This window comes from Sorex fumeus, unplaced genomic scaffold (genome assembly GCF_029834395.1).
Source record: "Sorex fumeus unplaced genomic scaffold, SorFum_2.1 ptg000081l, whole genome shotgun sequence".
NCBI classification, from domain to species: domain Eukaryota; kingdom Metazoa; phylum Chordata; class Mammalia; order Eulipotyphla; family Soricidae; genus Sorex; species Sorex fumeus.
Genome location: NW_026606138.1, coordinates 5,873,045 through 5,897,229, shown reverse-complemented (window position 1 = coordinate 5,897,229; position 24,185 = coordinate 5,873,045). Strand labels below are relative to the sequence as shown.

Below are 24,185 nucleotides of genomic sequence, written 5' to 3'. Positions count from 1 at the left end.
CAGTAAGAGGGTCAAAGAGGTGAGAGGATTAGGGTGTGAGTTAAAAAACAAAGAACTCTAGAGATTAGCATTCTCAACCCTGATGCTCTATTTTACCTTCTATACTTGGACATATATGCCTCAAATTTCCTAATGTTAATGAATAGTAATTTTTATTTTAATTTTAGGGTCATACTTGGCAGTGCTCAGGACTTACTTCTGTCTCTGTGCTCAGAGGTCACTCCTGGCGGGATGCCAAGAATCAACCCCAGATTGGCCACATGTAAGTCAATCACCCTACCCACTCTCCTATGGCTCCAGTACTACCCTGAACATGCCCGATCTCATCTACTATGACTCTAGTCACTGTGAATGAATAATCTTAAAGTGGTAAGTGGGTGTACTACAAAGTCTCGTTATTGTTCCCAAGGTCTTTGTTCAGCCTTTTCTCCTCTATCTCCCCACCTACTCCATCTTAACAAATCACCATCCACATCAGCTTTCAAAAAAGTAACTCAATCTCCCTCCCTTACAACAAATCTGCTCTAAATAACTTAGGCTTGTTGTCATCCCTTTCTCCCAGCTACCTGAAACCCACTTTAAATCAATGTGTTTGGTACTTGTTTTTTCATATTTCTCTTCAACTATACTACAAGCTGCTACTTAAAGAAACTGTAAATTATATCTTTTTATATCCTGACATCATCTTTAAGTAATGGTATTTTTATTAATTGTCTAATGCTTTCTTATAACATTTTTGACATTTTCTGCCTGCATATTCTTCCATTATCTCTTCATCTGAGAATAATTTTACATTACCACTTTCTATCTAAAATAGAATTTCTGTGAGAAAATAGTGTTGTTTATTGAAATGATCTTAGAGTTTGGATTCATAAAATTCATAACTTGACACAGTTATAGGATATATATTCTTATGCACATTCTATTTCCTCTTACATATATTCTTCCTATTCCTATTTCTATAGGATATAGCCTATAAGAATAGAAAATTTGAAACATTCCATTCATTCCATTTCAAATCAGGTCCAACAAATATGTTATATAGAAAATGCATTTATAATTTTATATGCTTATATTACTGAGTATATCCTTGAAATAACAGAATCATTTTCCCTAAGCACAGTATTTAAAAAGTCACATGTAAGCTTAATATGGGAGGAAACTGCCAATAATTTTTCCAAAATAGTGGTGTCACTTTACCACAAAAACTATGGATTTTATTAATCCCCATCCTGGTCAGAACTTGGAATTTTTAGTCCTTTTTAGTTATTCTTGTGGCTAGAATAACTTTAGTTATCTCTTGGGGCTCTTAGAGATATAGTAAAAGAGATAAAACAATTGCCTCCCATAAGGTCAACTCTGGTTCAAATCCCTGGCACCATAACACTTGTGATGTTCTCTGAACACCACAAGGGGTCACTCCTGAGCACAGATCCAGGAATAGTTCCTGAGCACAACTGGGTGTGATCCCCCAAAAATCTGAAAAAATAAATAAATAAATAAATAAAAGTAAAAAAGCTATTCTTTTTCCCCAAAACTGTATGTCTTTTTTAAAAGGTATATAAATTTTAATAATTGGCAGTATGCCAATTATTTAATCTTTGCCAATAGATTTAAAATTTACATTGAATGCGTAAGTGCTATTCTACAATTATACAATTTAGTAAGAGTGAAGAGAATTAAGAAAACTTTAAGAAAAGAATATGAATAGGGCTATAAAAGAGTAAAAGTATGTTTTATCCTAAAACAAGGGAATATTGGCTTTATGTTAGAAAACACTATATTATAGATAATGCTTATATTACAAATGATGCACTAATATAAATCTGCATTAATAACTAAAACATTACAATAAAAATCTCTATAGATGTTTAAAAATCACCTAAATAGACATATAATACTTTACATAAATGATTTTAATTTATTATTGATAAAGTATAAAATTCTTCACAAGTTATCAATAAACAGAAACCATAGTAACCACGAGTGAGTGCCACATGCAATGGCAAAGTGATGAGAAGTTTGTCTTCTCTTTTAAAAAGGCTTCTTTAATGATTCTGGCAAAATTTTAAACTTTGAATTCCCTAAGCTATTGCCTGTCCATGAAGCCTGGTATCATTCATTCAAATATGAATAATCTATATGAATACATTATTCTTAGTGAGGTATCCATTTCATTGAATTTTTTAAACTATGTACCACCATTCTCATCTGACTCATGTGAATCTTAGAGCTTTCCTTTGCATGTAAATTCCTTTTTTGATCTTGCTACTTAAAGTGTTCTGACTGTCATTGGCTTTTTGTCATCCTGGTTATAATGTGTTTTGAAGTTTTTTAATTTCGGTCTATTTTCACTGAGACCCTTCAAGTCTCTTGGATCTGAATGCCTGTCTCCTCAACGCTGGGAAATTCTTAGCTATGATTTCTCTTATCAGTTGTTCTTCATAGAATTTGCCTTCCTGTTCTCCAAGGACTCTGGTGATTTTTTTTTTATTATTCCTCTTGAATTCATCCCATAGTTCTCTGGTATGTTGTTCATTTCTTTTCAGACGTTTTTTCATCTTCTCTTGTTTAATAGAAGTTTCCTGCATCTCATCTTGGAACTCATAGATCTTTTACTCAGCTACTGTTATTCTGCCACTCAGAACTTTTATTGAATTTTTTATTTGTTGTAAATTATAAGTTTCACCTACAACTCTTTATTTTTGTCACTTTAGAATGTAGTTTTCTTATTTCATTTCTCATATGTTCTTGTGCTTTGCTGACTATCTGTGCTATTGTTTCTGTGAGCTCATCAAACATCCTCAACATGTTGTCACTAAAGTCATTTGCTGGTAATTTACAGATCTGGTAGAGCCATCGGTGTTATTTCCACTCACTGAGCTTATGATTTCTGCATGTCTTCCTTATTGTGTTTGCTGTCCTGCTGTGGTGAGGGTGAACCTTGGTAGTTTGTCTCCCTGAGAGTCTCTGAGGGATTAGACTGAGTGTTGCTCTTTTCTTTCTCTGTCTTTATCTAGTGACAGGAAGTATAAATGTGAGGTGAACATGCAGATCTGCCATGATACGTTCAGGATACAAGCAACTGCTTGAAGTAGAGAATCTGAGAGGTGAATATAGGTTTGCTGAGAGAGCAGAGGTCTAAGGTGGAGTTTTCTGGGACCCATCTGGGAGGGAGAGGAATCTGCTTCCATTTTTAAAAAAGGCTCCGGGAAGATCAGCCGGGACATTAACCTCACCTAGAATGTTGGAGAAGCAAGCAGAGGGTCTGAGATATAGGGATGGACTTATGAAGATGGTGGAGCTCCTGACAGTATTTTAAGCAATTCTGGGACATTCTACTCAATCGACATTTCAAAAATAAGACCTACAGTAAACTAGATGCCACATACGTTTAATGGAGTGAAGTCTGTACTTAGTATTGTTCAGCAGTTGAGTAGATCCAGGAAATGCCTCCTGAAGCATAATCACCATCTTTCTATATCAATCCTACCAGTGGTCCTTTTGTATAAATGCCATCTATCCACTCACAGATGATTTTTATGTCATTTGGGACAAATTCATTGAGTACTTTACTTAGAGTGCTGGATCATATGCTTGTTCCCCTCAAATCTGCTTTAAGTAAAAGAAAACTACAAAGAAATTCACAGAACTCAAATATAAAAACAATAGGAAGGCCTGTGACTGACAGACCAGCGAATGACATGACCTCCACAAAATGATGCTCACAATAATAATCAAAACCATGGCAACTTTCCAGGTAGAGTCTATTCACTGTTGACAATGTAAAGTCTAGAACTTCAACTTTCTAATTCCAAATGCCTATCAAGATAATCTAACAGGCTTCACTGCTCTAGTCTGCTGAGCTGTAGTCAGAGAGTGGGGATAGGATGTACAAGGCCATTTAAATAAGTAATACTGCTATGACATAATAAATATTTATATGTAATAGGTTCACACATTGTGGGTTTCACAGTTCATAGGATATTAAAAGTATTATACCAAATTTTACACTTTTGAATTCACAAATTTCTTGAACTCACAGAAACCAAAGTCCAAGGATGGTTAAGGGTAGAATCCAGGTAGAACTTTCCCTCTTTGACTCTCAACTTAAGTGCTTTCTCTACTCCTGACCAACATTTATCAAACCAGCAACACTCTTTTGTTTTCATTTTTATTTTATTTTTTTTCTGGGGCCACACACAGTGGTGTTCAGTGTTTACTCCTGGTTCTGTGCTTAAGGATCACTCCTTCCAGTTATTAGCGGACCAAATGCAGTACCAGGGCTCAAACTAACATCAGTCATATGTATGGAAAGCAAGAGCCTTAATTCCTGAACTATCTCTTCAGCCCCAAACCAGCAGTTTTTTAAGACTACCTTGTACTTTTTCTTTAAAACCTACTTTGTGTCCCCTAAGTAGTCTATATACCATCTCAGTATATGAGATTATTTTCTTCCATTTAATGCCATTTCAGTATCCACTGTAACACTGTCCTCCCGCTGTTCTTCGATTTGCTCTCGAGTGGGCTCAGTAACGTCTCCATTTTGAGACTTATTGTTATGTGTTTGGCATATCAAATACATCACGGGTAGCTTGCCAGGCTTTGCCGTGCAGGTGAGATACTCTCAGTAGATACTTTTCCAAGAGGGGCAGATGAATCGAACCTGGGTCAGTCAGGTCGGCTGCATGCAGAGCAAACACCCTACTGCTGTGCTATCACTATTTTATTTATGTTATCCTATTTAGTCCATAATAATTAAACCTATTTTATAGATGATCCTAAATCAAGACACTTACCTCCATTTTATAGTGACCTGTACAGCGCCTAAATTTTTTTTATTGAATCACCATGAGATATTACAAAACTTTCACGTTTGGGTTTCAGTTATACAATGATGGAACACCCATCCCTCCACCAGTGCACATTCTCCACCACCAATGTCACCAGTATACACACTCCTTTCCAACCCTCCTCCTGCCTCTATGGCAGACAATTTCCCCCATACTCTCTACTTTGGTTTGCAATATAGATACTGAGAGGGTATTATGTTTGGTCCTTTATCTATTTTCAACACACATCTCCCATCCCGAACGATTCCTCCAATCATCATTGACTTAGTGATCCCCTCTCTATTCAGCTGCCTTCTCCCCCAACTCATGAGACAGGCTTCCAACTATGGGGCAATATTCCTGGCAAAGCTTGGATTAAGCCCAATCTTATATTAAATACTTGCTCTTTCTGAAATGGTAGCAGCACTCTTCAGAAGTGTTAGACTTCAGTCATTTTTTAAAAAGGCCAAAGGGACTGGAAAAGCAGACAGACAAGTTCAGAAGTTCAACAAATGGGGTGCTTAAACCACTTAAGGAGACAGTGTCCTTATTTCTTGGTAAGTATGGCTTCTAGAACGTTCCTCCCTCAGCATTCATGTTTTCAGCATAGCAGAAGGAATGACAAGAATGTCCCCCAATGCTTGGATCAATCCCATTTGCGCAGAGAGGAAAGCTGATTTTCATAGACGATTGTTCTACAGCAATAATTTATTCTACCAAAGACATCACTAATCCCTTTGATATGGACACTCTCATCAACGGTCCCTTTGGAATCTTGAAATCATATTTAATTTGTTTAGCCTGGTGAAATTCTTCACAGTTGTACAGACAACTTCAAATGCTTCTGAATAACTTGATTCAGTGTTCGTAGGACAAAATAAAAAAAAAACATAAGTGTCTAAATTCCAGACCAGTTCCAAGGGTGGCACTTCAAAGAACTCTGTTCTCCCGCAAAATTCTGCAGTTCCTTAAAACTTGTCTACTTTTACAGCCTATTGACTTATTTCTTTGCCATGGTGGAAACTTTATTACTTTTAAAAAAGGAACTGTTAGGCTCCAAATAAATTGCATGTTCTTTTTTTTTTTTTTCATTTTTTTCCCTTATTTTATTTTTTTTTTACAGTTGTAGATTTACAATTTTTTGTGCTTGGGTTTCAATTATACAATGATCAGATACCCATCCCTCCACCAGTGCCCATTTTTCACCACCATGGATAATATCCCTCCCACCCCCATCCCCCCATCCCCCCCTGTCTCTGTGGCAGGGCAATCCCCTGTGTTCTCTCTCTCCTTTTGGGTGTTGTGGTCTGCAAAAGAGGCATTGAGTGGCAAACATGTTCAGTCCATAGTCTACTTTCGACATGCATCTCCCCTCCTGGGAAGATCCTCCAAATATCCTTTATTTGGTGCTCCCTTCTCTATCTGAACTGCCCTTTCCTCTAGGATACCCGGATGGCCTCTAAGTTATGGAGTAATCCTCCTGGTGCTGATCTCAGCTATTCTTGGGTATTAATCTCATACTTTGTTACTTTATATCCCCCAGATGAATGCAATCTTTCTATGTCTATCCCTCTCTTTCTGACTCATTTCGCTTAGCATGATACTTTCCATATTGTACCACTTGTATGTAAATTTCATGACTTCATCTTTTCTAACAACTACATAGTACTCCATTGTGTAGATGTACCAAAGTTTCTTTAACCAGTCATCTGTTCTTGGGCATTCAGGTTTCTTCCAGTTTCTGGCTATTGTAAAGAGTGCTGCAATGAACAAACAAGTGCAGATGTCACTTTGACTATACATTTTTGCCTCTCTGGGATATATTCCCAGGAGTGGTATTGCTGGATCAAATGGGAGCTCAATTTCTAATTTTTTGAGAATCGTCCATACTATTTTCCAGAAGGGCTGAACCAGTCGACATTCCCACCAACAGTGAAGGAGTGTCCCTTTCTCGCCACATCCACGCCAGCATCGGTTGCTTTTGTTCTTTTGAATGTGGGCCAGTCTCTGAGGTGTGAGATGGTATCTCTTTGTGGTTTTGATCTGCATCTCCCTGATGATTAATGATGTAGAGCATTTTCTCATGTGCTTTTTTGCCATTCGGATTTCTTCTTTGAGAAAGTTTCTGTTCATTTCATTGCCCTATTTTTGGATGGGGTTGGATGTTTTCTTCTTGTGGAGTTTAACCAGTATTTTGTATATCCTGGATATCAACCCCTTGTCAGATGTGTATTCGGTGAATATCCTTTCCCATTCTGTAGACTGTCTTTGTATTTTGGTCACTGTTTCTTTGGAGGTGCAGAAGCTTCTTAGTTTAAGATAGTCCCATTTATCTATCTCTGTTTTCACTTGCTCGGCCAGTGGTGTGGCATCTTTGAAGATACCATTAGCTTCTAAATTGCATGTTCTTAGCAGGAAAACCTGCTAAGGATCTCTCCCTACCTCAACTCGAGATAGGTTACTCAACTTTCTCAGTTTGTTCAGCACTGAAGGGTGCTACAGAAGCAGGACACTCTTTATTTAAACCATGAAAGTCCTTAACAAACCAGGATAAGTTGCTCATACTAATATAGAGATTTTTTTAAGTAAATCTTTTGTCCTACTAAATTTAGAAGTGCCTACAGAAACAAATATGTGGAAAATTGGGGTGCTAATTGTCTCTTAATGTCTTCAGACTGTTTATCGCAAGTCTGCAGAAAATCCAAAGTATGACAATCCTAGGGTTTTACCATTCTTTATGTGAAAATAAATATAATATATCAAACAGTGATTCATAACATCTCCAAATGCAGAGGAAATCCATCTAACAAATGAAGAACAAAACAGCAATTCAGTATGTGAGTTCCCCTTCTGCAGGAAATTCTGGACAAAAGGCAATCTTGAGCAGTCTAATTCACTGCCATGGAACAACAGGATGTAAATCTCTTGGATGGGAGGCAGTGAAAGACAGGGATGCATCAGTCCTGTTCTCTTTTGCTCACACTAATCTTCTGCTTGTGTCCAGCAGTGTTTGACAGGGCAGCCCCAAAACTATGCATCTAAATAAAAACTTTGAAAACAGTGCAAGGTGAGAGTACAGATTACCTTGATCTTTCCTGAGGAATATGAAGAGTTAAAGTTTTACCATCCGACCACCTGAATATTCTTCAAGACTCAGTCCTGCAGTGCTACCTGATTGATGTCATTTGAAAGTAGTCTTCTACTGTTAAAAAATGCATTTTAAGTGATAGATGTTGAAAATAAAAATCCATACTTACCTGTGTAGTGAGGAGTTGAAGAGTTGATGGTGTTTGTGACTACAGTATACCAGTTTCAGGTCAAGTTTGAGTTTTGTTTTGTTTTTGTTTTCAAACATTCTTCAAATATTTCATCCATAAAACTTATAACAAAATTGAATTTTGGAGGGGCCAGAGCAATAGTAGAGCAGGTAAGGCATTTTCCTTGCATGTGGCCAACCCATGTTCAATCCCCAGCATCTCATATGGATATTCAAGCACTTCCAGGAGTAATTCCAGACCACAGAACCAAGAGCATTGTCAGGTGTGACTCAAAGAAGCCAAAAAAAAAAGTTGGGGAATGATCACTGAGTTAGTGAATTGAATTATAAATTTGCAATTGCACAGATACATGCAGATTTAGGTGATACGGTAAGGAGAGGAATGATCCTTGTCCTCCATTGTTGGGTTTCGGTTCTAGTAGGAAGACCAACATTCAACAAGTAAATACTCAAAATAGCTGTAACTGTGATTAATAAAAATTAATAGCAAATCTACTCTCAGGGAGGTGGGTGAGAGCACTCCCTGCCCCAAGGGACCCAGCCCTGGCAGCGGACCTCCATTACCCAACCACCACCATGCTCCAGGCCACTTTCCAGCCACACAACACATCATAAGACACTTCCTACCCATTTTCCATAATTACCACACCATATCCGAGATATATATATATATATATATATATATATATATATATATATGCCTCTCAGAGAGCCAAGCAAGCTACCGAGAATATCCCACCCACACAGGCAAAGCCTGGCAAGCTCCCCATGGAGTATTCGATATGCCAAAACCAGTAACAATAATAGGTCTCACTCCCCTGACCCTGAAAAAGCCTCTAATCATTGGGAAAGACAAGTAAGGAGAGGCTGATAAAATCTCAGGCCTGGGATGAATAGAGATGTTACTGGCGCCCACTCGAGTAAATTGACAAATGACGGGATGACAGTGATACAGTGATAAAACTACTCTCAATTTTCATGCTTTATCTCTTTAAACCATTCACAAAGACCTACAAAACTTCAGTATATATAACTCAACAATTGTTGTTCTCAATTTCAGTCTTTGTAAGCTACTGCTTCATCTAAAAATATAACTTAAGGCCAGGAAAACATCTCATGCCTGACATGTGCAGGGCCCTGAGTCTAATCCCTAACACCACACACTTTCTTAGAGCCTAGCACCTCCAGACCCCCATGGCCCTGACCGCCCCTAAGTATCAAACTGTCAGGCTAAGTATGCGATAGAGGCCCATCCCCAGTTCCAATACAGGGTTTAGGACTTATCATATGTATATATACATATACATAAATGCACTGACTATAAAATAGTTATTAACATCATGTAATAACTTTACACCAGAAATACATAATTTGCCTTAGTCTATTAAAAATTCTTTACTACCTTCTTATTGTCTTATTAAAATTTTTTAAACCCTGAAGATAACTTACAATATAAAAATGCAACACCTTACAAATAAGCCAGTTATTCAGCTTCTTACCCCTTATGAGACTTCCCCTTCCCTGACTAGTAAAAGTAACACCTGTTCATTCTGGTTCATAAAAAAGTTAAAAAATGGAGCCAGAGTGGTAATGCAGCAGGTAAGGTGCTTGCCTTGCACGCAGCAGACCTGGGTTCAATCCTCAGAACCATATATGATTTTCCACACTCCACTAGGAGTGATCACTGAGTGCAGAGCCAGGAATATGACCTGAACATCACTGAGTGTGGCCCAAAAACAAAACAAAAACGATAAAGACTGAAAAGTTGAAGGATAAAGGTGTAGGGAAAAGGGGATCCATGTTCCATCTCTGTGAGTATAACTGGTGCCAGTATTCAGAAGAAACTGCATTTAGGATACAAGACAGCCCCATGGTCTTCTTCAAGGAAGACAGTCTTAGAAGACAGCCTCATCCTTGCCTAGCAAGTGTCCCCTTTCTGCTCTTCATTCCTCTAAAGCGGGAATTCCCAAAGTGGGCATTACCACCACCAAGGGGGCAGAGAACAATCCAAGGAACTGGTATTTAGCCAGGGCAATTGGTGAAGAGGGTTGGGTGAAGGATACGCTTTCTGTTTATTCTTTTAAAGAAGGGCTTCGGAAACCATCATTAACCGTATTGTAAATCACAGAACCTCAATCATAAAAAGTAAATAATAATTTTTAAATATTTAAAAGAACATTTGGCAATTTTTTTTTTCTGTTTTGAAAGAAGAGGGCTTTCCAGGGAGGTGCTGAGTAAATTTTTTTCTGAAAGGGGACTGGGGGCAGGGAGTGGACAGTCAGTCAAGTTTGGAAAAGCTCCACTGGTGGCTTCGGTCCCGGTTTCCTCAGGAATCTTATCCTCCAGGATAGCTTTGTCTTCACACAGGATCCAAATTCATTCATACAAATGTGTCAGTGATTGATGGCGTAGGGGATATTACCATTCTAATAAGCACCAAGCTCCATAATGAAGAGAGAAAACTCTAAGAATAGGGCCCACCATGGGTGAATGACCACGGCAGTATGTACTTGGCTAGCCCTGAAGGATCCTGACTCATTTGCAGTCTCCTAGTCTACACAGCAGCTGGCACAGAGGATGCAGTTTGCTTCTGAGGCAATCTCATCGTCACACTCCGTGGTCGTGCTATGACAGCACCACGGCTTCCAGTAGATTAGAGTGACACACAGGCAGCTTCTGAAAAAAAAATCAAAAATAAATTAAAAGCGCTGTAGGTGCAGTTATCTTATCTTGAATTATCCTATTTAATGGTGTTTCCATTTAGTATAATTTCTTCATTTATTGCTTTGTCCTATGGATGTCTGTGGGCTGACACCCCTCTGGGGCAAGGATTTTTCTTGTCAACCTGCACGAGGAAAATATTGATAGATTCGAGTCTCTTGACTATTAAGTACAAATTAATCTCTCCAGAATTCATTTGAAATGTCATTTTGTTCTGAAATGGCTCTAATATTATTATTGTCATTAATAACAATAACAGCAATTATGTGTATCAGGCATTTGCCAGATACCAGGTGCTCTTCCTTACATCGCTGCTGACGCTCTCAGCCGCCTCCTTCCTAGTGATTATCCCCCCTTTAAAGCTGTGGAAACCACCCAAGGTGACACAGCTGCGGAGCAACTCTCCTAGACTTGTCTATCTGAAGGGAGTTGGTCCAGGTTTTTAATTCCGAAGAGATAAGAGACAACAAGATGGAAATGAATCTAGGTCCTGACAATGATCCGGGGCTCATTAAGATACAGGTTAAAAGATAGAAAACTTTCCAAACCTCTATGCTTCCTGCCAGATATTTAAGAGTCTGGAGGTGAGTCAAGAGGGAAACAGGCAGTTGCAGAGTGTAACAACTATAATCAACACGAAGGGACTCGGCAGAAATGCCTCAGAGCGAGTGTTCTGATTTAGACTCGCCCTTTCCAAAGCAGGCAATAATAGAGCAACAGACTGCCCACAGGGATTGCGGATATGATGTCAGGACCAACCCTCCCTGGCAAAGCCAACCTTGTCCCAGACTAATTTTTGAGCATGCTTGCTTTTCTGGGTAGTATTATTACCCTCACTATCCTAGGAGGAGCCAGGGTTTCAGAGCAGCCCTGGGGGCGGCTTAAGTATGGTTCTCATTCTGCTCCTGCCTCCCACTCCCGCTCATCACCGCAGCCTCCTCCAAGTCAGTCTAATAATAGACCTCCCTGCCGTGCGTAGACTTCACCTCAGTCTGCAAAGTCCTGCCACATCATTTATATCACATAATCTTTTAAATAAGTGTTATTAGTAGCCCCCTCTGAGGTAAGAAGAAGGTTCAGAGAAAGTTTTCTGACTTTCTTCAAATCACCCTGCTAAAAAGGTCCAGAGGCAAAAGCCAAGTTTTCTGAGTCTTTTCATTTAGAAAGAGAGCAGGGCTGGAAAAATAACCCAGTGGGTTGAGTGCATGTTTCGCAGGCAGGAGGCCAGGGTCTAATTCCTGAAACCACCTGGTTCCAGGAGCAATTCCTAAACACCAAGCCCATGAGCACTGCTGGATGTGGTCCCCAAACAAAAAAAAAAATTAAGTGGACATTTAGGAAACCAAATAAATGTCACCCAGCAATATAGGGCCACACAATTGTTGGCTCTACCTCATCCCACCTGCCCTGCCCCCACAGAGTTTAGGATTAACATTAATTGATGGGTTAACTTTAATTAACCATTAACTCCATCCACCTCCACTGGAAACACGTCTTGGCCCCACAGGACTATCCCTTTAACTATCACGTAACTGTTTTATTTATGAAAATTTATAGGAAGTACTGCTGTCCGTCTATTTGAAATTTCTCTCTTAGAGAAATTTCAGACTTATAGACTACACACAGGACTATTAGTAAGTGTTAGATGTATGCGTGAGAGAATAATCCTCCAGCATGTCTTGTGTAGGCCTGGGATTGACTTTCATTGCTTAGTTATAAACTTCAGAGAGAGGTAGCTTTTATAAAGCACATCCATGCACTGAGTACTCTTAGTCTCCTTAGTATAGGGAATAATACTCACTCCTAGAATCATGAAAGAAGCTCATTCTTGGTGCAAACAGCTTCTGTTCTCTTGAAGGGTGAAAGGAAGTGAAAAATTTTTTCTTCCCTTTATTTTATTTTATTTTTTTAAAGTTGTAGATTTACAATTTTTTGTGCTTTGGTTTCAATTATACAATGATCAGATACCCATCCCTCCACCAGTGTCCATTTTCCACCACCATGGATAATATCCCTCCCACCCCCATTCCCCCATCCCCCCTGTCTCTGTGGCAGGGAGGAAGTGAAAATTTTGAAATTTCTGCGAGCACTATTTAAACTAGTGGTCAGTTATTCGAGAATCAAAGATTCACTTGTGAGTGATCTTTGTTGCTAGCCTGCCTCCCTCTTGTTGCCTACTAGATATTCCTACTGTTCATTATCATCTCCCACAGAGAGTGTTCAAAGAAAAAGAACGGAGGTGAAATTCAAAGTAAAATTTCGGTGAATGATGACTAAGCTCCTACTTTGTACCAGATGCTGAGACAGGTACGAGAGTTCTATGTGAGTAATACAGGCCCCTGTCTGCGGGTTCATGTGCTAAAGACTGAAATTCTGGTATACACAGAGAGCTACAAACACTGGGGAGAAAACAATTAGCCTGGGAAGGGTGAGGGAGGAGAAAGCTAGAGAAGCGGGTGGTGACTTTTTCGGCTGGAACTTGAAGAAGTTGAAGTCCAATGAAAGCAGGGAAGTGGAGATGAGAAGGCAGGAGGAACAGGGGACAGAAGGCGTGTGGGCAGAGGGGTTTAGAAGCGCACACATGCTCTGAGAACAGCAAGTTCTCTGGTGTGGCCCTAAGGAACAGGACTGGATAGTGAGAGATGATGCTGGGGTGATCTCATGAAGGGTTATGTGGGTGGTGACCATACATCCGGGTTTGTCTGAGTCAGTCCCAATTTATGGTTACTATATTAGTGTCATTATTACAGCACATTCTTTCACTCTAAAAAGCACCTTGGTTTGGGCAATAAATTATACGGCCACGTATGTCAACCTGAGACCCATATGTCATCACCCTCCTCACCTTCATCCATGACAGACATTACTAAACTATCACAATACACATTCCTGATGATGCCTCGACTTGCCTTCTGCACCTGACTGAAAACATTACGCCAGGCAGCTGCCTTGATTGGCATTGGATTTACCTAGAGATGCCTTCCATGCTATGTGCCAGAGAGGCCATCAGCTGGCAATCTATGATGCCATCTTAGCAGAAAGAGGATAGTACTTATCTGAACACTAACACTCCAAGAAAAATTGAGTTCTGCTAGCAAGAGAGAGAGGGAGAGAAAGGGCCGGGGGGGGGGGGCGGGGGGAGAGAGAATAAATTTTGGCTATTCATTTCCTCCAACTATTACAATCAACTTCAGAATATTGACATAAAGTTCAGATATACTGAAAAGCATTTTAGGCTACAGTGCCTGGCACAAAGTAAGTGATCAATAGATGTTTGCTGTTGAAATTATAATAATTCAAACAATAAATGATTCAATTCTGCCAGAGGGACTAACTTAAAGACTCAACTAAAGACCTTGAAAACTGAGGTATGAAAATTGTTGATTAAAAAATAAGATTTAAGTTAAATTATTTCTTACTACTTTTATCTTTACTTTCCCTGCCTTCCACATTGTCAAGTTGTTTTCTAATTGTGTAGCTTTGTTAGAATATAAGAACTTAATTATTTCAAAAATCGAACAACTGGAAATATAAAAAATTGAGGCCTTAAGTCTACTCTAGGCTCAGGATGGAGCTCAGTGAGAGAAATTTTGTTTTGCATACATGAGGCTTAAAGTGCCATGTTAGGTGCAATTCCTGGTAATGCAAAGTATACAACTCTGAGACAACTACCACAATGAAACAAAACAACAGCAAAACCTCCCATAACAACTTAAACTCTACCTTCCAATGAACTGTAGCACTGTAGCACTGTCCTCCCATTGTTCATGGATTTGCTTGAGCGGGGCACCAGTAACATCTCCATTGTGAGACTTGTTGCTACTGTTTTTGGCATATCGAATATGCCAGGGAGCTTGCCAGGCTCTGCCCTTTGGGCAGGATACTCTCGGTAGCTTGCCATACTCTCTGAGAGGGAAAGAGGAATCAAATCTCAGTTGGCCACATGCAAGGCAAATTCCCTACCCTCTGGGACCAACTCCTAGTATATACTTGGGTTTGTTTATTTTTTGTTTTTGGTTGTTTGTTTTTGCTGGGGAGCCACACCAAAGGATGCTCAGGGGTCACTCCTAGCTCTGCATTTAGGAATTACTTCTGGCAGTACACAGATGACCATATGAAATGATGGGGACCGAACCTGAGTTCAACCTACTGTACTATCTCTCCAGGCCCCATGTATGTGTTTCAAGCATAACTTGCCTACAAAGAGAAGTAGAAAGTTCTCCTAAGTTCACACTAAAATAAGTGCAATGTTGAAGTCACGTGACACTAACACTGTCCTCCCGTTGTTCATCGATTACTTGAGCGGACCCAGTAACGTCTCTCTTGTGAGACTTGTTGTTACTGTGTTTTGGCATATCAAATACATCACGGGTAGCTTGCCAGGCTTTTCCGTGCAGGCGAGATACTCTCTGTAGCTTGCCAGACTTTGCGGTGCGGGCGAGACACTCTCCGTAGCTTGCCGGGTTCTCCAAGAGGGGCGGAGGAAAGGAACGCTGGTCGGCCAGACCAGCCACTTGCAAGGCAAGTGCCCTACCACTGTGCTATCGCTCCAGCCCCCTGTGCTATGTGACACTAACTATTCCTAAAATTAGAAAGCAGCACAGCTCCCAGAAAAAATATAACTGTATACTTTTCTGAACCTAACTCAAAGGGCTTTCGGGGTAAATCAAATGATTGGTTGTCCCTCCATCCATATTTCAGGACCAGGATTCAAATACCATTGGCAACTATACCATTGTTTAGTGTTAGAATCAGGAGAAGTGAGTGGTACAGACTTTAGACGGAAAAGAAAAGGGAAGAACTGAAATGTAAATCTCCCTCTCCAACACCCATCAGCCTGGTCCTCCTCTCTACTTCCGCAAACACACCATGTTCTCTAAATATTTTTCAGAAAGGGAGAAATATGGGAACCAAACTACAGAAAAGAAACTTCCAAGCCCTTTAGATATGAAAGGGCTTTGGAAGCCCTCTGAATTTGAGCCACTCTGAATTTGAGCCACTCTGAATTTCTCTGACGTCTACAGTAAATATGGATTACATTTATTATTGGAGTAGAGGAGGAGAAAAAAAAAAGAAGATTGCAAAACCCAGCAGCAAAGGAATACAGGCCTAGAGTCCTTTTCATCTCTGGCCCAAGGTCAAAGCAATCCTCCTCCCACTCTCGCTAGGCTGGAGAGTTTGCCCTGGAGTGGGTAATAGCATCTTTGTCACCTTTCTTAGCTGCCATTCGTGATAAACTCCGGGTCAGCAACTGCAGAACTGATGTGGTATGATTTCAAAGTGCTTGGGTGACAATCTACAGCAAGGGATTGTGTAAGCAGTTTCAGGGCAGCCCTAAAAGCAGCACAGCACGGGGTTTGCTCTTTCTCTGTTGCTTCTGATTAGATTCTCACTGTTCTTCTATTTTGTTTTGTCTTAAGGAAGACAAGGGTGTCTCATTGCAGCTCCAGGGGAATGACTGAATTTTAATGGAATCTAATTGGCTCCTGTGGTTATCTCAAAGGAGCTGTGGTCATAAAAGTTAATTAAATTAGATTCATTAGCATATTCAAGTCTCTACCCTTCCCTCACTTTAAAATCAGAGAGAGAGAGAGAGAGAGAGAGAGGATGGAGGGAGGAGAGAGAAAGGGAGAGAGAGAGAGAGAGAGAGAGAGAGAGAGAGACCCTCCTGGCTAGATAGGACGATAGCTATGTCTAGCTTGATCTCTTTTTTTGTTCTGGAAATAAGAGGCACAGCCTATGCAGCTTCTTAACCAGTTGTATCCTCTCTCCTTTCCAGATGTCAGTACATAAGTCAAAATGATAAGTCATGTTGTTTTTGCTTTGAAATACAAAGCCTTATAGAAAGAAAAACTATGCCATGCCTAAAGACTCAATTTTCCAAACAGAAGGTGAATATAGAAGAATCCACGAAAAAAGTGTTAGCAATACTTAGTCACTGCAACATTGCAACCCACATTTCTGTGTGTGTGTGTGTGTGTGTGTGTGCGCACGCGCGCGCTCCTGTGTTTGGTGGCAACAAGCATCTATAGCTTTATTATGGGTCAGAGGAAGAAAACTACTGGATCCCAACCTACTCTGCTGCCCTGGGACAGGCCTAAAATAAACAGCTAAATGGAACCCTGGCCTGTTTTCCCAAGCCACTGGGGAAAGCTCCCTCTACAATCTAACCCACTTTTAACAATCCTTTATATCACACCTGAAAGCATTCCTTGTTGTCAGACCTGTGTGCCCCTGCTGCTGATTTTCTGTTCCTTCTAGTGGGCAGGCAATGACTGTGTGGGCAGTCAAGTCCAGTGCATCTGTGTGGAGTATGGGTAGTGCCTAATCCATTTCTATGACTTAAGTAGTGAATGCTTTGGTTCTCCCAGATTTGCCTGCTAATACATATAAAGCCCTAACATTATCTTTATTCTCCCTGCATGACAAGACAGAGTTGATTGGATTTTTTCTTTAATGAACACAAGTGGACCAGGCACTATGCTAAGTTCTTGAGAAATGAGGGGGACCTGACGAAGACCCTGTGCTCCTGCTTAGAAGTCAAACTTAATACAAGTAATCACAGTGCAAAGAAAGTTGCAAAGGTGGATTCCTAAGAAGTAGCCCTGCTTGCTAATGAGCTAACAAGGCTGGGGAAACAGGAAAATTTTTCCAATAGGTGATGTTTCATTTGAAACCCCCCAAATGACTAGAAATAGGGACAGGCACTCACATAGAGGAAACAGCAGGCAACGCTAGGCAATTCCACACAAGAGAAAGAGAGTGGCCCATTTGAGAGTCAGTGGGGACCTTCAGGAGGCAGAGCAGAGGCTATGGAATCATGAGCTATCAACTTCTAGTCTGGTTCAGCTGTGGGAAGACTGAGATGCAAGAATAAAAGATTCGTACAGAGCTCTGAGAGATTGTGTTCCTAGAAACAAGGATCAGACATCAGGAGAAAGGGGAGGAAGAAGGAGCCCCAGGAGGTACGATTGCTCTAGGGGTCCTGATAAGTGGGTGCAGTGTGCAGGGTATCATCATCAGTGGTCGGCGCAGGGGGTGGGGTTCTGCAGAAGCTATACAAGTCACACTCCAACCCTTTGTCTCAAAAGTAGGGTGTTCAGAAGTGGAAGCTTCTAACTCACATTCTGGAATCACTCTGCGGCAGTCACTACTGAGTTTGTAAATGGGTCACATTATTGCTGTCTTAGCCTACATCTGAGAGTAGGAGGAGAGTTATTCTCACATAGCTTCTAGGCTTCTTCCCCCTTCAGTTGTGTTTGTGTGCGAGTATTTTGGAGTTTTTTTTGTTTGTTTATTTGTTTGCTTTTTTTGGGTCACACCCGGCGTGCTCAGGCGTTACTCCTGGCTTTGCACTCAGAATCACTCCTGGCGGTGCTCGGGAGACCATATGGGATGCTGGGAATCGAATCTGGGTCGGCTGCGTGCAAGGCAAATGACCTACCCGCTGTGCTATTGCTCTAGCCCCTATGTGCGAGTATTTTGTATCGTAATAAACTATATAGCCATGAACATCACCTATACAAACTATACAAACCATCTTACATCTTTATTGAGATATCATGATTTACAATATTGCTAATGACAGTTTCATGCATGCATCATTTCAAAACCATACCCACCACCAGGGTACCTGCCTCCCTCCACCAAATCTCGTTCCACCACCTGCCCCCAAACTCACTTCTCTGGAGCAACTCTCTAATTCTGTTTTCTTTGGACATTTGTTGCTCCCTTACTGCGTGTCTTTAAAACCCACATATGACAGAAATCATTCTGTATCTATCCTTTTTCTTCTGACTTCACACAACTAACCTCTAGTCCCACCCATGTAATAGAAAATTACATGATTCGTTCTTTATTATAGCTTCATAGTGTTCCAATGTGTATATATATATTCTACAACTTCTTGATCTATTTGTCCATAGTTGGGCATTTGGGTTGTTTCCATATCTTGGTTGAGCACTGCAGTGTAGTAAGCACTGCAATAAACACCTATGTACATCTTTCCTTTCAAATTAATGCTTTGTGTTTGGATGGCAGATGCCAAGAAGTGGTGTTGCTGGAACATATGGGAGATCCTGTCTTACTTTTTTTTGAGAAATCTCCAAATTGCTTCTCATTGAGGTTAAACCAGATGACATTCCCAGCAGCATTGAATTATGGCTCCTTGTACACCATAACCCCACCAACATAGGCCATTTCTAATGAAAGTCACCATTTAACCATTTCTGTATTTGAGGGTTGGGTGGGCCATACCTAGTGTTTATCAGAAGCCACTCCTGGCTCTATGATCAGGGAATACTCCTCTCCCTCTGTGCTTGGGATCATACCTCACATTTGTACTATCTGTACTTAATCTCTGTACTATATCTCCAACCCATTAACCATTTTTAAAATGTACAGTTCCTTGGCTTACCATGTGCTCATCTCAATGAAACACTTCTCTGGCCCTGTGCTCACATTTTTTTTTAGTTTATTATCACCATTTAAAAATTTTTTTCATTCCAAATGATTATTTTTTATAACAAGGATAGTTTTCCTCTCCCCACCTCTAATTTTATATGATTAGCATGCAAATTTATGTAAAAGGTAGAGATTAATGATTTAATATAAATATATATTGTAAACTTCCCTGGCGGGGAATCGAACCCAGGCCACGGCAGTGAAAGCGCCAAATCCTAACCACTAGACCACCAGGGAGGACAGTAACAACAAAGTCTCCAATGGAGACATTACTGGGCCCGCTCGAGCAAATCGACAATCAACGGGAGGGCCTTTACCTTTACCTTTACCTTTATATATTGTAAAATGATTAACACAGTAGGTTTTGGTAACTTCATTCTTTTTTTTTTCAGTGTCGGGGATCAAACCCAGGGTCTCACATGCACAAGGCACTTGTTTTACCACTGAGCTACCTCTCCAGTCCCTCTTCTCTTTAGACAAGACTGGGCAAGTTCTGTAAGTGTCCTTAAGATCCATGAAACTGATTTTTATCTTGATTCCTCACTCTGACCTTAAGAGATTAGAATTCCTCTTAACTCAAGTGATGCTTTGTATGAAATGGAGCAAGAGGGGAAAATGTAGCAGAAACTGCTGAGTAGTCATATACTCTGCCTCTAGAAAAGTCACCTGTTGAAGACCAGAACCCCTATTGTCCCAAATGCACTCAGCCCATTCATGTGCTTTGCTTAAGCCAGGTGCCTTGTGCCATGTGTCATTTAGCAGGGAAGTAATAGTCCCATTTTACAGACCTATTTAATGGGCTGTAATGGAAGCAGACTTCCAACCCAAATCAATACACCTTTAGAAGCTAGCTCACCCGTTTCCATATAACTAACATTGAACAGACACAGGGAAGACCTTTAAAAGGGGGTAGAGAGTGTGGGAAGCTTGGGGATGTAAAAAAAAAAAAACACCCACACTGTTTAACCTAACTCATATTTGTGATTGAGCTTGTCATATGCATTCCAGCCCACCTACTTCAATCTCTCCCATTTTGCTGGCACAGGGAATTGAAAGTATCTATTGCTTCACCTTCATGGATGGTATGTGGCTCAATTATTTAAGAAAATCCTTAGAACATCAGTGAGCTTAGCAGGCAGCAGGGCTAATATACCCCAGGGAGGGCTATGCTCCCTCCACTTCACGAAGTGACAAGAGACCAGGAGTGAAGAGACCAGGTGAAATGCCACCCTCCAGAAGTCCTTTGTTTTGAAAAATAAACATAGAGACAAAGGAGTTGAGGGTAAATGAATGGGAAGTATTTTAGATTTGGGTCCCCGCTCCCCCCTCAACAGGTGTGCTGTGATCATTCAAAGCCTATGGCAGAACAGTTTAAAAATAGAATGACAATAGTCAGTACAACAATTGAACAATAAATAACATCTGAGATTATACAAAAGGATTGTGGAAGAAAGGTGAAAAGAAATGAGAGCAGTGGTAGAAACAAGCACAGAGATATCCGAGGATATTTTAAGGCTTAAAATGAAACTGTCATCTTAAAAAAATACATTTGGATATCATAATTTTAAAAATGTAGAATTCCCAACAGGAAATAATTTTGGGGCTGAGGGATGGGTTAGAAAACACACCTGGTGCTGTGTTTGGGAGTCACTCATCGTGATGCTCAGGGAACGATATGGACTTAAAGATCGAATCAGGGTTGACCACAACAGGGCATGCACTTTAGCCCCTTTGCTATCTCTACAGCCCCTCCAAGGACTTGTTTTTTGCACAGTTTTTAGTTGCTGCTTAAGCAGACCTGACATCCACAAGGCAGGCAGGCAGAAAGGGGAGATAATATAATATCATGATTCTGACAGATCAAGATATTATGTGACAAGAAAATGCAATAATCCTGAAGTATTTTTAATCAGGAGTATTTCAACATACTCCTGATGAAAATGGAGTATGTTGAAATAGATTAATTGATGATGATGATGATGATGATGATGATGATGATGATAGGGCAAGCAAAGTTCGACTTTTATTAGCAATCAAAAGCCATTTCTTTACAAAGATGCCTTGTATATGTCTGCTTATCACATATATATATATATAACATATAGAAAGCAAGAACATGGGTCCAGAAGATAATATAGCAGTTAGGGCTCATGACTGCCATACACCCAACCTAAGCTTAATTTCTGGTGCCACAGGGTCTTGTAAGCACCTCAAGATATGGCCCTGGAAGTCCCAAGCACTGCCAGGGAGGCCTGAATATCCCTAGCCCTCAGTATTAGCATCCTGGGCTTACACTGAACCTTTAGCCTGGTCAAGAATCACTGATGGGAACTCCAGACCTTTTGAAAGGCCTCAATAAGAGGTGGGGCGGGGCACAAGAAAAGCTAAAGACCTGACTGTGTGAGAGATATGGTATAAATTTGGATGTTAAATTGAGCTTATTTGAGATTCCTTCTTGAGTTCACACTTCTGGTTCTGAAGGCTTCTCTTGTCTTAGCATGAGACATGTAGAATCCTGTTCAGAAGTTGTCCTCCCTTGCTGCACCAGACAGCTGCAAAGGGACTCTCCAGACCACCTCTGTTGTTCCTTGTCATTTACGCAGTCTTCTGATATTCTAATGTTTATAATCCATCTCCCCCATCCCCATTTTTACTGCTATAGCACTGTAGCACTCTAGCACTGTCCTCCCAGTGTTGTTCATCGATACACTCGAGTGGGCCCAGTAACATCTCCATTGTGAGACTTGTTGTTACTGTGTTTGGTATATCGAATACAACACGAGAAGCTTGCCAGGCTTTGCCATGAGGAAGAGATACTCTTGGTAGCTTGCTGGGCTTTCCGAGAGGGCCGGAGGAATTAAAAACCCGGGTCAGCCCGGTCAGCCGCGTGCAAGACAAATGCTCTACCTGCTGTCTATTGCTCCAGCCCACTTTTACTGCTAACTGAAATATATGCTTATATAGACTTCCCCCAATAAAATCAAGTGACTGAAAAGCAATTGACCTGAATCATAAAATGAAACCTCCTCACTCGTGGTGGGAATTGGCATTTTAGAGATCCAAGCTTCATTGCAGGATATCACAAGCAGATTGGGATCTCACAAGGGCAACCTATGGAAGCCAAAACTTGTTCTAGAATTGAGTACACACATTTGACCCAGGAGTCATTGAAATAAAGGTCTAACTAGAAACAAAATTAATTTCGGGCCCAGTTTCTGCTTCTTTATCACATAAGCAAATGAGTATATTAGCTACAACAAAATAAGTATATCCCAAAATGCAGAAAAAGTTCCATCTACTATACTGCTTGAAATTCCTGGCCTCCGGAACCATCTAGAACCCCTTTAGAAAAGAGTTTCCCTGATGAAGACACCTAGCACAATCTCTTTTTTTTTTTCAATTGAATCACCATGAGATACAGTTACACACCTTTCAAGTTTGAGTTTCAGTCATACAATGATCAAACACCCAACCCTCCACCAGTGCATATTCTCCACCACCAATGTCCCCAGTATTACCCCCTGCTTCCAATCTCCCCCCACCTTTTATGGCAGACAGTTTCCCCCATACTCTCTCTCTACTTTGGGGCATTATGGTTTGCAATATAGAAGATACTGAGAAGCTATCACATTTGGTCCTTTATCTACTTTCAGCACACATATCCCATCCCAAATGATTCCTCTAACTATCATTGACTTTAGTGATCCCCTGTCTATTCCAGTTGCCTTCTCCCCCAGCTCACGAGACAGGTTTCCAACTATGGAGGAATATTCCTGGTCCTTGTGTCTACTGTCCTTGGGTGTCAGTCTCATATTACATTATTTTATATTCCACAAATGAGTGTGGTCATTCTATGCCTGTCCCTCTCTTTCTGACTCATTTATCCTAGCATAATACTCTCCATGACAATCCACTTATAAGCAAATTTCTTGACTTCATCTTTCCTAACAGCTGCATAGTATTCCATTGTGTAGATGTACCAAAGTTTCTTTAACCAGTGGTTTGTTCTCAGGCACTTGGGTTGTTTCCAGATTCTGGCTAATGTGAACAGTGCTACAATGAACATATAGGTGCAGATGTCATTTCTACTGTGCTTTTTTGCAACCTCAGGATGTATTCCCAGAAGTGGTATTGCAGGGTCATATGGAAGCTCAATTTCTACTTTTTGAAGGAATGTCCATAGAACAATCTCTTTTTTTTATTAAAGTCAACTGATTTTACACCTGCAAAATTCCCTCATAGCTAGATTCTTGCTTGATTGGTTGAATAATTGGGAGAAAGTATATGTGCTACAAAAGAGTTTCTGACTCCCTTTCATCCTCTAATTATTGAAAGAGTATTTTCCATGTATCTCACTGTAGCCAGAAACATACTTAAAAGGGAATTCTGGGGGATGTAGTTCAGCCCAGTGAAGAGACTCCAGCACAAAACTATCCCAAATCACATCTGTGTTATTAATCTCCAATTTCACCCCAAATATAAGAAATCAATAACAGAAACTTGTGGTATTGAAAAGCAGGAGTGGGTAAATTACTAATAGAAGTAGTGCTGACTCTGCAGAGGCAAAAATTTTGGAAAAGAGTTAATAGTGTTCAAAAAATTAGTAGGTGTTCAGAGCTAATAACCTTCAAGGAGTATGTTCCCAAGAACTAGATATATAGATGTAATATAGGAGAGCTCTACAGCCAAAATGGTGAGTGATCAGCATATATTTCAATCAAACGCTGAGGAAACCCAATCCCAGTATTTCAATATGGAATATATAAATGCTCATCAATAAATGCTTGTTGAATAATTGGAATGCAGATTGCAACCAATTGATAAATGAAGGTATGTGTCCAACTCATCAATTTAAAAAGGTGAAGGCCCTGTGGACACTCTGAGAATAGGGT

At 40.3% G+C, this 24,185-nt stretch overlaps 1 non-coding gene across 1 annotated transcript; it reads right to left on the bottom strand.

Annotated features, from left to right (window-relative positions):
• Positions 1-19,458: 19,458 nt before the first annotated feature.
• TRNAE-UUC (transfer RNA glutamic acid (anticodon UUC)) lies at positions 19,459-19,530 on the bottom strand. Its single transcript has one exon. It is a non-coding gene; the product is annotated as a tRNA-Glu (tRNA).
• Between the last annotated feature and the right edge of the window lie 4,655 nt (positions 19,531-24,185).